At 45.3% G+C, this 13,028-nt stretch overlaps 1 long non-coding RNA gene across 1 annotated transcript; it reads right to left on the bottom strand.

The window, feature by feature from the left end:
* Positions 1–7,428: 7,428 nt before the first annotated feature.
* Positions 7,429–12,005, bottom strand: LOC310744526. Its single transcript, XR_014539605.1, has 3 exons — positions 10,938–12,005; positions 9,250–9,330; positions 7,429–7,942 (listed from the first exon to the last, which is right to left on the bottom strand). It is a non-coding gene; the product is annotated as an uncharacterized lncRNA (long non-coding RNA).
* Between the last annotated feature and the right edge of the window lie 1,023 nt (positions 12,006–13,028).

Raw genomic sequence — 13,028 nt, 5'->3', positions numbered from 1 at the left:
CAGGTGGGCAATGTTTGCGAGCATAGGCTGATGGAACATTGGTTTAGGAGGAGGCGAAGATGCAACCTCTTTGTAAGCAGCTTTCATCACAATCACCGTATTTTTCGCTCTATAAGACGCACCAGACCACAAGACCCACCTAGTTTTTGGAGGAGGAAAACAAGAAAAAAAAATATTCTGAATCTCAGAAGCCAGAACAGCAAGAGGGATCACTGCACAGTGAAATCAGCAATCCCTCTTGCTGTTCTGGCTTCTGGGATAGCTGCGCAGCCAGCGTTCGCTCCATAAGACGCACACACATTTCCCCTTACTTTTTAGGAGGGAAAAAATGAGTCTTATAGAGCAAAAAATACGGTGATTCATAGATTCTTAAGAGCTGGAAGGGACCCAGGGCTAGTTCAACCCCCTGCAATGCAGGAATCTCAGTTAAAGCAGCTAAGCAACATATAGGTAAAGGTAAAGGGACCGCTGACCATCAGGTCCAGTCGTGGCCGACTCTGGGGTTGCAGCGCTCATCTCGCTTTATTGGCTGAGGGAGCCGGCATACAGCTTCCGGGTCATGTGGCCAGCATGACTAAGCTGCTTCTGGTGAACCAGAGCAGTGCAAGGAAACGCTGTTTACCTTCCCGCCGGAGTGGTACCTATTTATCTACTTGCACTTTGACATGCTTTCGAACTGCTAGGTTAGCAGAAGCAGGGACCGAGGAATGGGAGCTCACCCCGTCGCGGGGATTCAAACCGCCGACCTTCTAATCGGCAAGTCCTAGGCTCTGTGGTTTAACCCACAGCGCCATCCGCGTCCCAAGCAATATATAAACGCTGTTAAATAAAAATGAATTTAAATCAGCCTTCTTGTTGAAAGAAAGACGACCCTCAGGAGGTGGCCAGCTAATTTTGCCACCTCCTCAAGTTAGATTGACTCCTAGGTCTTATATCTATCTATACAGGGATCCTGAAATGTATTCTAAAAGTGCAATCTAATACCTGCCTGCTCAGGAGTAAGCCAGGCTGCATCCAGTCGGACATATTGTGTGGCAGTGATGGGGAAACCTTGGCTTGGGGACCAAATGCAGCCCCTCAATCCTCTCTGTCTGATCCTTGGGCTTATTTTCACTTTCCACAACCACCCCAGGGCACGGCCCTTACCAGCTCTGTTTCATACTGTTTCTGCCTGCCTGGAAAGTGTCCTCAAACTCTGATAATGCCTTTCACTTCCCTAAATGGAGAACAGGGAGGTTTGTGTGAAACCTGTGTTGCCTACAAAGGTAAAATTTACATCAATTGCCCCGCCCACCACTGGCCTATGGCCCCTGTAAGATTGCCTGGAATGGACTGTGGCCCTCCTTTCGCAGCCCCAACTAAAGTAAAGGCTGCTCATAAGTCAAGGTTAGTAGACTGCGGCTGCTTGTAAGAGCAATCTGGAGGAGTGAGCCCCTTCTACCATGTCTCTCAGGAGGTGACCAATAATAATAATAATAATAATAATAATAATAATAATAATAATAATTTATTATTTATTATTTATACCCTGCCCATCTGGCTGGGCCTCCCCAGCCACCCTGGGCAGCCTCCAACAAAATATTAAAATACCGTAATGCATCAAACATTAAAAGCTTCCCTAAACAGGGCTGCCTTCAGATGTCTTCTAAAAGTCTGGTAGTTGTTGTTCTCTTTGACATCTGGTGATGGCGTTCCACAGGACGGGTGCCACTACCGAGAAGGCCCTCTGCCTGGTTCCCTGTAACTTGACTTCTCGCAGTGAGGGAACCGCCATAAGGCCCTCGGCGCTGGACCTCGGTGTCTGGGCAGAATGATGGGGGTGGAGATGCTCTTTCAGATATACTGGATACCCATGGGGGCTTGGGAGCAGATGAAGATCAAGAGGAGCCACGCAGGTCACCGGAGAGCAGGCGAGAAGCCATTTCACATCCCCTCTGCCCTCCACACAAACATTGCAACTGAACGTTGTGGTTTCTCTCTCCTATCCAGCAGATCCCATTACAGAGCATCTCACAATGTCCTTTTCAATGTTCCTGCTTCCCCCTCTCTCTTTCTACACACACACACACACACACACACACACACACACACACCTCCTTCCTTCACAAGTCCAGGCTCTTTGCTCCCCCCTTTTTCTTCTCCCAGGTACCCATTATCTGTGCTTACAAGTCACGCAGGAGGTCAGCTTGGTCTATCAACAGCCGCTGAGAGAGATACTTGCTCTGTTTGCCTCATGAACATCCACTTCTGTGATCTCTGCATAGGCTTAGCTGAAAGGCAAGGTGAATCCTAGGTCTCCGCTTTTGTTTGGCACGTGGAAAACATCCCCGAGCAGCCTCACATGGGAAAGACGGCTGGTTGCCATTGCTGGTGTGAGTGAGTGTGTGTGTGTGTAAGTAACACATAGCAGTTGCCGGAAGCTGCAGGAGGGGCGGGTGCTCCTGTGCTCGGACCCTGCTTGCTGTGGGGCAGGTGGAGATGTGGTTGGGTCAGCTGCACAGCCCAGTTCCCCGTGGGGAGCGCAATGGGGCACACAGTCCCTGCAGAAAGCAGCATTGTCAACCCATAGGCTTGGGACTTTTTCGTGTGTGTGCTGCATCACAGCTGCCAAGCACCTGACGGCCTGGATAATTAATAATAATAATAATAATAATAATAATAATAATAATAATTTATTTATATCCTGCCCTCCCCAGCCGAAGCCGGGCTCAGAGTGGCTAACAACAATAAAAGTAATACAGCATTCTAAAATCAATTTATTCTAAAATCAATTCAAAATCAAATTAATGGCAACCATTGGGCTAGCGTTCTATGAGGATTACCAAAGGAGGGGGTCAGACTGTGCCTTGGCCAAAGGCCTGGTGGAACAGCTCCATATTGCAGGCCCTGCGGAAAGATGTCAAGTCCCGCAGGGCCCTAGTCTCTTGTGACAGAGCGTTCCACCAGATCGGGGCCACGGCCAAAAAAGCCCTGGCTCTGGTCGAGGCCAACTTAACCTCCTTGTGGCCCGGGATCTCCAAGATGTTTTTATTTGAAGACCGTAAGGTCCTCCGTGGGACATACCAGGAGAGGCAGCCCCATAGGTACGAGGGTCCTAGGCCTTATAGGGCTAGGACCAAGAGAACCAAGAGCTGGGTTGGTTAGAGAGAGGTGGTGATAACACCGAGTCTGCAGGTTCGATCCCTGTATGGGACAGCTGCATATTCCTGCATGTACAACAAAGGAAATCCCCTGTGTTGCAAAACACAGAACTCTAAACAACCAAAAGCAACTTGCAGCTAATAATGTACTAACAAGTGTTTCTGCAAATTTATATAAAAAAAGTCACACATATAACGTAGAACGACAGTTTTTCCAGTCAGTTGAACTGTTTTGATGATGGTTCTTCATCAGCTGACAATATTAGAAATAGAAATCCATGGAATTCAAATATAATACAGACATTGAAATGACAGACCTGTGTAAACATTAATAAATACATACCCAATGAATTTTCCCTATAGGTACATAAAGTAGCAATGGATCAGCAATCGCTTGATACTGTAGTAAGCTGATACTGAAGGCAAAGCCCTAGCAGCGTTATAAAGGCTGCGCACAGGTGTACTGAATCACATATAATTTAAGGAAATTTAAATATACAGTTCTACGTTTGGAGCACCTATCACCTCATACAGGTATCTGCAGCTTTTTGATTGTTGAAAGGTGTTTGACCTCCTTCTTAGTGACACTGAATGACTACACCTTCTATTTCTGTTCAACAAACATTTATATGTGTGACTCTGACATACTTTTTGTGTAGGAATTTGCATAAACACTTGTTAGTCCATTATTAGCCATGTGTTGCTTTTGGCTGTTTTGAATATTCCTGCATGGCAGGGGGTTGGACTAGAGTTGGCCCACTGGCTGCCTATAAATTATAAATAAAATTTTAAAACCCTGCATCTCTTTGGCAAGCATCACCCACTCAGAAGGGGCTGCTGTGCTTGCAGTTCTTATCCAATTTAGTCAAAAAGGCAACCAACAGCCATTTGCTGGTTTCCCTGTGATGACCACTAGAGTGGCACAAAGCTTTGGAAGGAGGTTCTGATTTGAACTTGAGGCAAAATGGCCGCCCGCCAGAGTGGTCTGAGGAGAATCGACTCACTTTTTGAAATCCTGAAGTGGGGTCTGAATAAAATCTTGTGTTTGGTGCACACCTCTAGCACATAGCTGTCAACGTTTCCCATTTTTTAAGGGAAATTCCCTTATTCTGAATAGGATTCCTCGCAAGAAAAGGGAAAACTTGACCGCTATGCTCTAGCGGGTAGCTCTCCCTTGTGCTTGAGTGGTTGTGTTTTAGCTTGGAGGAACCCACAGGGAAAGTGTTTGCTATGAGTGTTGGCTGGGGCGGATGGGAATTGTTATCCGAAACATTTTGAGGGCATCAGGTTGGCAAAGGCCGCTAAATCGAATGCACCCCCAAGCGGTGTGACCTGGTAATTCCTGGTAGTTCAGTAGCTCCCTCATAGCTTAAATACCGGTTCTCACCAGGTGAGGGCACAGATTCTCTATATGGAATTGGCACTGTGGAATCTCTTTGGCAACGTTAGGATACCCAGAACTCAGGTATGAATTGGGTGTCAAACCCCTTTGTCACACCCTGGAGGCCATCTCCAAGCCCTGTGTGCAAATCCTTCACTGGAGTCGTCTCAAACCGAAGACTGAGATGTGTTGGCCCACCATTGGTGGTGGTGAAATCAGAAATCACTGTAGACTTATACTTTCATTATGACCTAGTAAAGGCGTCAATATGTTATTAAAATGGATTGCAATAAATAATTAGTTGGGCATAACAAAGGTGTTGCCCTACTTTTAGTTTTATGATAAATAGTTTCGCAGAAGAGGCATGGCAGCACATTAATCTCCTTAGAAGGGAGGCCCAGCACCCAAAGGTGCTGTGGAACAATTCGTTGGGAATGGGTTTTGAACTATTATTTTTGTGCTGCCTTTATTTCACCCGGGTACTAATTTTATATCATGCATTTGCTCACCAGCTGGGTTCACATTTTGATGGTTCAGGCAGTATTTGGGCCCTGAAATACTGATGCTTTTCAGGGAGCACACCGTGGGGTCTAAGACTGAATTATGAGCAACTAACTGCTCGGTTCAAATCTCATCCTCACCACGAACCCAGTTAGTTGTTAGGAAAAGCCTTGCGGCATTATCCCCCCTGAGGGAACAGCTTGCCTAGGGGTATTCAGGGAGTTCATGGCTGAGGTAAGATTTTACCACACATTCTCTTAGAACTACAGCCAGCAGTGGGTGCATGTTTTCCTCTGCCCGTAAGGTGGTAGAGGTGCGCCCAATTTTCAAAAACCCACCTCTGGACAAAATGGAGAGTAATTACTATAGAACTGTTGCCACAAAACACCTAATATATCCTATTCTCCCCCCTCAGGAGTTCAAAATGGCACCCATGGTTCTACAGACCGCTGTATTTTAATACTTTGTTGGAAGCCGCCCAGGGTGGTTGGGGAGACCCAGCCAGATGGGCGGGGTATAAATAATAATAATAATAATAATAATAATAATAATAATAATAATAATAATTAGTATCACCCCTATGAGGTAGGTAAGGCTGAGGGGCCATGACTGTGCTCCAAGGTCACCCAGTGATGGTGTTTGTGGGCATCATCTGGACCCACTAAAATCTGGGATCAGGCTACTGAGCCCGCTTCAAGGTCCTTTTATTAATTTGCAAAGCCCTGATCAGCTTAGGTCCAGGATCTCTTAGGGACCACCTGGGTATCCCAGCCTGGTCACTGAGATCACCTGTGGGAGTGTCGCTGGTTATCCACTGAGTTGGTGAGGCTCATTGGACATCAACAAGAAACCAAACCTTTAATATGGATATTCCGATAGGGATTCGACAGGCATTTTCCATACTGAAACGTTTTTTACGCTGCCAGGCTTATGCAGGCAATTAAAAAAAACAACATTTTGCTGTAAGTGTTCGCTGGCGATCAGTAATTTGTGTGTGTTTTATTGTGTATATGTAATTGGAGCAAACCACCCTGGATTTGTTATGTTATGAAATTGCAGTATACAAGTCATTTTTATGAAGACATAATGGTTGTCTGTTTAGGTAATGGATTTATAGCTTTCAAGCCACGGTTGTTGCATTTGGGGGCAACCTCCAGGCGGTTGCTATTTTTGGGGTGGGATTCAGTCGCATCCTGGCAAATTCAGAGTGTGCAATTAAAGCTGATTGGAGGGCTTGTGCAAGAAGCCTGCTTCCGAAAAAGGTTGGGTTTTTATTTATTTAATTTTTTTTTGCAAAAAGGCAAGTGATGGAAAATTGCCTGGGAAAGTTTAGGGAAATGCTTGCCTGGTGCAATACTGCCTAACATCCCTGAAAACAAATACGTGTAAATGCTCATTAAATAGCCAATGCCGTCTCACTTCCCTGCAAACAATCTGAGATGAATGCTCAATAAGTAAGGTGTCTGGAATGGCCATTGGCTTCCATAGCCCAGCGTTAAAGTCAAGGGGTGGTATTCAACTGTGTTTTGCTCAGCTTAGGTAAAGGTAAAGGGACCCCTGCCCATTAGGTCCAGTCGTGACCGACTCTGGGGTTGCGACGCTGATCTCGCTTTATTGGCCGAAGGAGCCAGCATACAGCTTCCGGGTCATGTGGCCAGCATGACTAAGTTGCTTCTGGCAAACCAGAGCAGCGCACGGAAACACCGTTTACCTTCCCGCCGGAGCGGTACCTATTTATCTACTTGCACTTTGACATGCTTTCGAACTGCTAGGTTGGCAGGAGCAGGGACCAAGCAACAGAAGCTCACGCCGTCGCGGGGATTCGAACCACCGACCTTCTGATCAGCAAGTCCTAGGCTCTGTGGTTTAACCCACAGCGCTACCCTCGTCCCTTAGACCCACTTAAATTCATGGACCCAACCTAGCCATGTTCTTTAATTTCAGTGCGTCTACTCTGAGAATCGTCGAACACCACGCAGATTCCCTTGCCAGCTTTGAAGAATGCTCCCAGTGGGTGATTTGACACCTAAGTACATCCTTTCCCCATTTTGGCCGGCACCAGTTGGAAGAGCTTCCCAAGGCATCCTTAGTTTCCGTGTGCGGAGCTGGAGCAAAAACACGCTGTCTCAGGACCAGCTGAGAAAATGTGTCACAAAGCAGCCATTGTCGCCTTCCGCTGCTGTTCCTTGCAGAGGATGTGTGCGGTCTCTGCGCTGCCTCCATGCAGGTTGCTGCTTCATAGCCTCCTCCCCCCCAAGAACCAAAGGCAATATTTGTGGTTCGCTTTACATATTTACGGTGGGAACCTGATGCCAGTCACAGCTTCTCACCGCAAGTACCTGTGGCAACTAAGGAGAGATGAATATGTCAGTTTCAGTTTCTCGTTTTCCCATCCTTACACTCTTTGCTTCATTTATGCATCTGTTTGCCATTTTTTTTAAAGTGCACGAACATTTGTATGTATTTTCTTTTTTCCCCAAATCTTTTTTATTGAGTCTTACATTGCAGATTTAAATTCAAACATTAAACATCAACATCATCATTTAAGATTCCCTGAATCCTTTGGCTCCCCTCTGTTACCATTATCAAACTTTTTTCCCCTACTGCTTCACTTATTTTCTCTATTTTTCTTAAACAATCCATTGTTTACCTTAGTTTTTAATACATTATAAGCGTTACTCAATCCTGCCAAAGTTTTTACTTGTTTACAGTGTTCTATTAAACACATTGTAAATTTTTTCCCATTCCTTCTTAAAGTTCTTCTCTTCCTGGTTTCTGATTTTCCTGGTCATTTCTGCCATTTCCGCATAGGCCATCTTCTTCATCAACCATTCGTCTCTGGTCAGGGCTTCATCTTCTTTCCACCTTGGTATGTATTTCTTGCACATTTCTCCTAAGAGATGCATTTTGATACAGGTTTCTGCCCAGTAGACACACTGGGGGAAATTGCTTGCACAAACATTGCAGTTCAGGAGGTGTACAAGGCATCATTCAACCACCTTAGGGGTTCCACTCTGGATTTGTGTAGGGTTTACTCCTCAGCCTTTTCAAAGATATCCCTCAAGACAGCAGAGATTTAGGATCGGAGTTTTCCTTCTCCAAGATGGGCTACCTTCCCAGGTTGACAAGCCCCTTGTTTACCCTCGCTAGATTCAACATGCTGCCATCTGCCTTACTGCAGGGCAGATTCGAGGGTAAACCATACGCGGAATGAGTCTCCCCCTGTGGCTTGATGGAGGTAGAAACTGTCTCTTCATGCCTTGTTACTCTGTCGTTTCTACGGGGATGTACGCGCGACATTTATCATCCCTGCTATACAAAAATCTCCAAATTGGTCCTTAAGGAATGACCACCGGGTGTGAAGCACACTTCCACCCGCAGACAAGCCACAGCTGTCTGAACGTGTGACCTTTGGGTGTGGAGCACACTTCCACCAGCAGATGAGCCACAGCTGTCTGAACATCATGCCCTTTATCTAACATTTGGCTTTCTCAGTGGTCTGCTGTGTCCTGTCTGTGACCTTTGTCTCCTTTGTTATACATTGTTCAAGGGGAAAGTGACGCGGTGGAAACAGGTGCCAAAATAACTTTGTACCACCCCACGATCGCATGATTGGAAGATATAAAGTGCAAAATGTATCTGACTGGTTTTGCATATTGTGCTAATAAAAAGAGCCTCGGCAGAGCTAGCTGGCAGCTTGCTTGTGCACAGCTCACCTGTATTACCAACTCCTGCCTCATGCCCTTCACTTCAGGCCTGAACTTCAATGTCTAAAATCCCTAGTAGAGGACAAGGGTCCAGAGATCACACTAAGGGTGGCCAAATTCTGTGCGACTGCCATAAAACTTAGGGAACAAGCTGTGCTACCATAATGACTAAGGCCTTAAATGACAATTTTAGGTTATATTTTAGTGATTAAGATTTAACTTATATATTTTTAACTGCTGCTATATATGTATTGTCCCTGTTATACCCAATTGCAGATCCAAATGTATCCCTATCGTGTTTTATGACTTCCCTGATATCGTATGTGAGCTGGAACTGGTCTGTGACCGAAATAATAAATTCATTCATTCATCTGCCCCTCACTTCCCTCTACAGCTTGAACAGAAATCTCCTTCTTGCCCATTGGACCCACTCTTGGTCTCACCCACTCAATCCTCTGGAGCCTGTCTTCGCATGCAAGAGCAGTCCCTAATTCACTGAGGGTTTGAGACTCTCGGTTACCTGGTTTAGCCGACCAGTCAAAGCCTTTACTTGGGGTGTGGCTGCTGTCCCATACAGATAGCTTCTAGCAGTTTCTTTAGGCTGGGTGTTAAAATCAGAGGAAGGAAGAGACAAATATGTTGCTGGGAATGGGGCTAAGACTGTAAGACGAGCCCTACAGAATCAGGTAGAGGGTCCCTAATGGAATCATCTTGGAAGCTCAGTTGTGCTAGAACCGTTAGAACTACCAATTTCTTGTGAGCAATCTGACTGCAGAATTCTGCACCAGCCTGAAGTCTTCAGAGGCAGCCCCATCTGGGATATACAGTGGTACCTCAGGTTAAGAACTTAATTCCTTCTGGAGGTCCGTTCTTAACTTGAAACTGTTCTTAACCTGAGGTACCACTTTAGCTAATGGGGCCTCCCGCTGCTGCCAGAGCACGATTTCTGTTCTCATCCTGAAGCAAAGTTTTTAACCCGAGGTACTGTTTCTGGGTTAGCGGAGTCTGTAACCTGAAGCATCTGTAACCCGAGGTACCACTGTACAGTGATCTACTTCCTGTGAAGATGGAGGCTTTCATTAGCCATCATGGCAGAAAGCAAATGGCAGTTCCATCTCTCCTGATGGAGGCTGCTCTGCTCTGTGTCTTAAAGACAATGGTTTGGAAACTCTTTGAGGACTAATTAGGTAGCGTGCCAAAAGCACAGCGTCTCAAGTTGCATCAAACGAAGCGGGTCAAAGAAGCAATCGATGCTCTCCCTTTGGAAAAATATAAAAGCCACGAGTTATTTGGATCTGTATCTAGTGTTAACTAGAGCACACAAATCCCTTCCAAGGCAGGGAGTAGCAGCAGAAGAAACAAAATCTTATAATAACAAAGATATTAATTTTAGCTGGTCCACTTGGCTAAGAGTCAATAGAAGCCAAATTGGATAGCTTTACCTGGTGACCGGAGGGCATTTTGCTTCCCCCTCAGGCAAGCCCAAGCTCCTGTGTGTATTTTAGTGTCTATGAATTGTCAACGTCAGAAATGCTAACAAGTGTGTTATAAATTGAATGAGAATAGCTATTTTTAAGTTCTTTTACCTACTTCCTTAAATAGACACTTTGTGCGAAAGGGGGAGGTTTACAAGACGGGGTTCTGCAGCCTAAGTGAAAGTTAAGGGTAATGGAAAATAAATTACAAACACCTTTGATTAGACTATGGATCTATGTTTTTGTTTCATAGGAATAGCAGGCAATCGCCCTGGATGATCACAATCACCCTTCAGTGTGCCTGGGGAAAAGAAAACTCCAGCATTCAAACACCCATTAGGAATATAACAGAATTGTCTTATACTGAGTTGGACTCACATGTGCGATATCTTCAGGAGAAGAAAAGGCCAAGGAGTAAATCCTACACAAATCTGCCTAAGATGGTTGGATGGCTCCTTGTATGCTGGTGCCAAACATCTTGCTCTGCTTTCCTTTAGACCTCATCAGTCTAAGGAAGTCAGATTATCCTCCACCAGGGCCAGGGCCTTCTCAGTGATGGCACCGACCTGGTGGAATGCTCTGTCCCATGAGACCAGGGCCCTGCAGGAATTAACTTCCTTCCACAGGGCCTGTAAGACAGAGCTATTCCACCTAGCTTTCAATTTGAACTTAGTCTGAACTTTTATTCCCCTTCCTTCCCTCCCCCTCCCCTTTTTATGAAGATTGGACTCACCGGTACATGTGGGATATCTTCCCTTTTCATTCCTGGTTGTAGTTCAAAGCATCTGAAGGGCACCAGGTTGGGGAAGGCTGAGCTAGACCCTGGCCAAGTGACATCTCCACTCCTGCTAGTCAGGGATGTTTTGTATCATTCTTAAGACAGATTTCATTTTCAGATCCACAGCATCTTTGATGTCCATTGACTCTGCCCTTTTCAGTTCTGCGTTGCTCCTAGCAATCACGTTAAGTACCTCCATGATCTTTATTTTAGTTTCTTTTTCTGGTCCTAATTAATGACCCCAGGAGGAACGTGGCGGTTAAGTGGTACAGAGTTTTCTCCAGCAGCTACCTACCATCAGCCTTGCTCTACATGCAACCACTTTTGAAAACAATAGGGCAATCAGAGCCTCTTCACAAGAGTGCTTATATCTGCCTGGGTGTTTTTTTTTTTGTGGGAGAGAAACAGATTGGAAGAAAGAGGTCAGCCATTTAGGTTAATTGATCCCAAAGAAAGGCTTGGAGAGGTCAGGATTGTAGGAGCTGGGTCCCTGCGGAACAAGTTTGGTCTGCAAGAGTCCAATAACTTGGATTCTACAATTGCCACCAAAATGTTCTATTCGTGTGTACGAGCACCTATGCACTGTCAGTCCCAGCATTTCACAGATGAAATTAGGGGTGCTGTTTTGCACTTTGCAAAATACATGGTTAGCTGTGTGTTGGTCCACACAGTTGGGCAATTTATTGGGACCAGCATAAATGTCATGAAATATTGGGCGAGCTATAAAAGTCTATAAGGATTGGAGAATCTTTAAAGAATATTTAGAAAACTATGGAATAAAAGGAAACATCTTGGCAGAATTAGACTGATCCCTGTATTGTATAAATATACGTTCGTAGGGAGGTAAAAAGAAATTATATAAGAAATATCTAACTGTGCGGTATAAAGTAATGGATAGACAAAGTACAGTTAGATTAATTGGAAGTCAGTTTTAAATTTCTTTTCTATAAATTTTATAATTTTGTTCAATACCAGGAGTATATATGATGATAATTATATTAATCTTCTTATATCTTAAAAAGAAAGAAAGAAATATTGGGCGAGCTTTGGAGTCCCCTATAAATCTTCATCAGATTGCATGTAAAGTAAAACAGAGGCGAAGGGGAACAGGAGACACAGTGCATTATTCTTTTGGTAAAATCGGAAGAGAACTGTAAGAGTGTTTTCTGTTATTGTCATTGGAAATGAACCTTGCCAGGCTGTTATGTGAGAGCGTAGTCTCCTCACCTCAAAAAGAGTATTGAGGAGATGGAAAAAGTTCAGAAAAGGGCAAAACAAAAGAAAACAACAGTCACAGGAATGGGGTGGCCGTGAAAAATTCACTTGCGTTTAGGTTTCTGCACTGATAAGATTCCTTGCAGGAGTGCACTATGGCAGTCACATCCTTGTGTGCTCCCCAGAGGTGTCTGGCTGGTTGCTGTGGCAAGCAGAATGCTGGACCACATAGGCCTTTGACCTGATCCTGCAGGGCTTTTCTTGCATTCATACCCTCCTCTTCCTTTGCACTAAGTAACACTTAGTTCTCCATTCACCTGTGGCTGCTGAGTTTCTGATTTGCTACAGTTTGCGGGTGGCACTGTGGGTTAAACCACAGCGCCTAGGACTTGCCGATCAGAAGGTCGGTGGTTCGAATCCCTGCGATGGGGTGAGCTCCCATTGCTCAGTCCCTGCTCCTGCCAACCTAGCAGTTCAAAAGCACGTCAAAGTGCAAGTAGATAAATAAGTACCGTTCCGGCGGGAAGGTAAACGGCCTTTCCGTGCGCTGCTCTGGTTTGCTGACCACATGACCCGGAAGCTGTATGCCGGCTCCCTCGGCCAATAAAGCGAGATGAGCGCCACAACCCCAGAGTCGGTCACGACTGGACCTAATGGTCAGGGGTCCCTTTACCTTTTTACAGTTTGTTTAACGATTTGATACTATCGCATGTCTTCACACTCCAGGCTTTGCTCCACTTCCTGGATCAGCTACTTCTCCCACTGGTTTTCTCTTCGGCTCTGCAAACCGCAAGGGTTTTGCAAGTTTAGGTCTTGCTGCTAACACCGCAT

Source organism: Podarcis filfolensis (genome assembly GCF_964270895.1).
Source record: "Podarcis filfolensis genome assembly, chromosome: 11".
Lineage (NCBI taxonomy): Eukaryota > Metazoa > Chordata > Lepidosauria > Squamata > Lacertidae > Podarcis > Podarcis filfolensis.
This window is presented reverse-complemented; position numbering and strand designations above follow the sequence as displayed.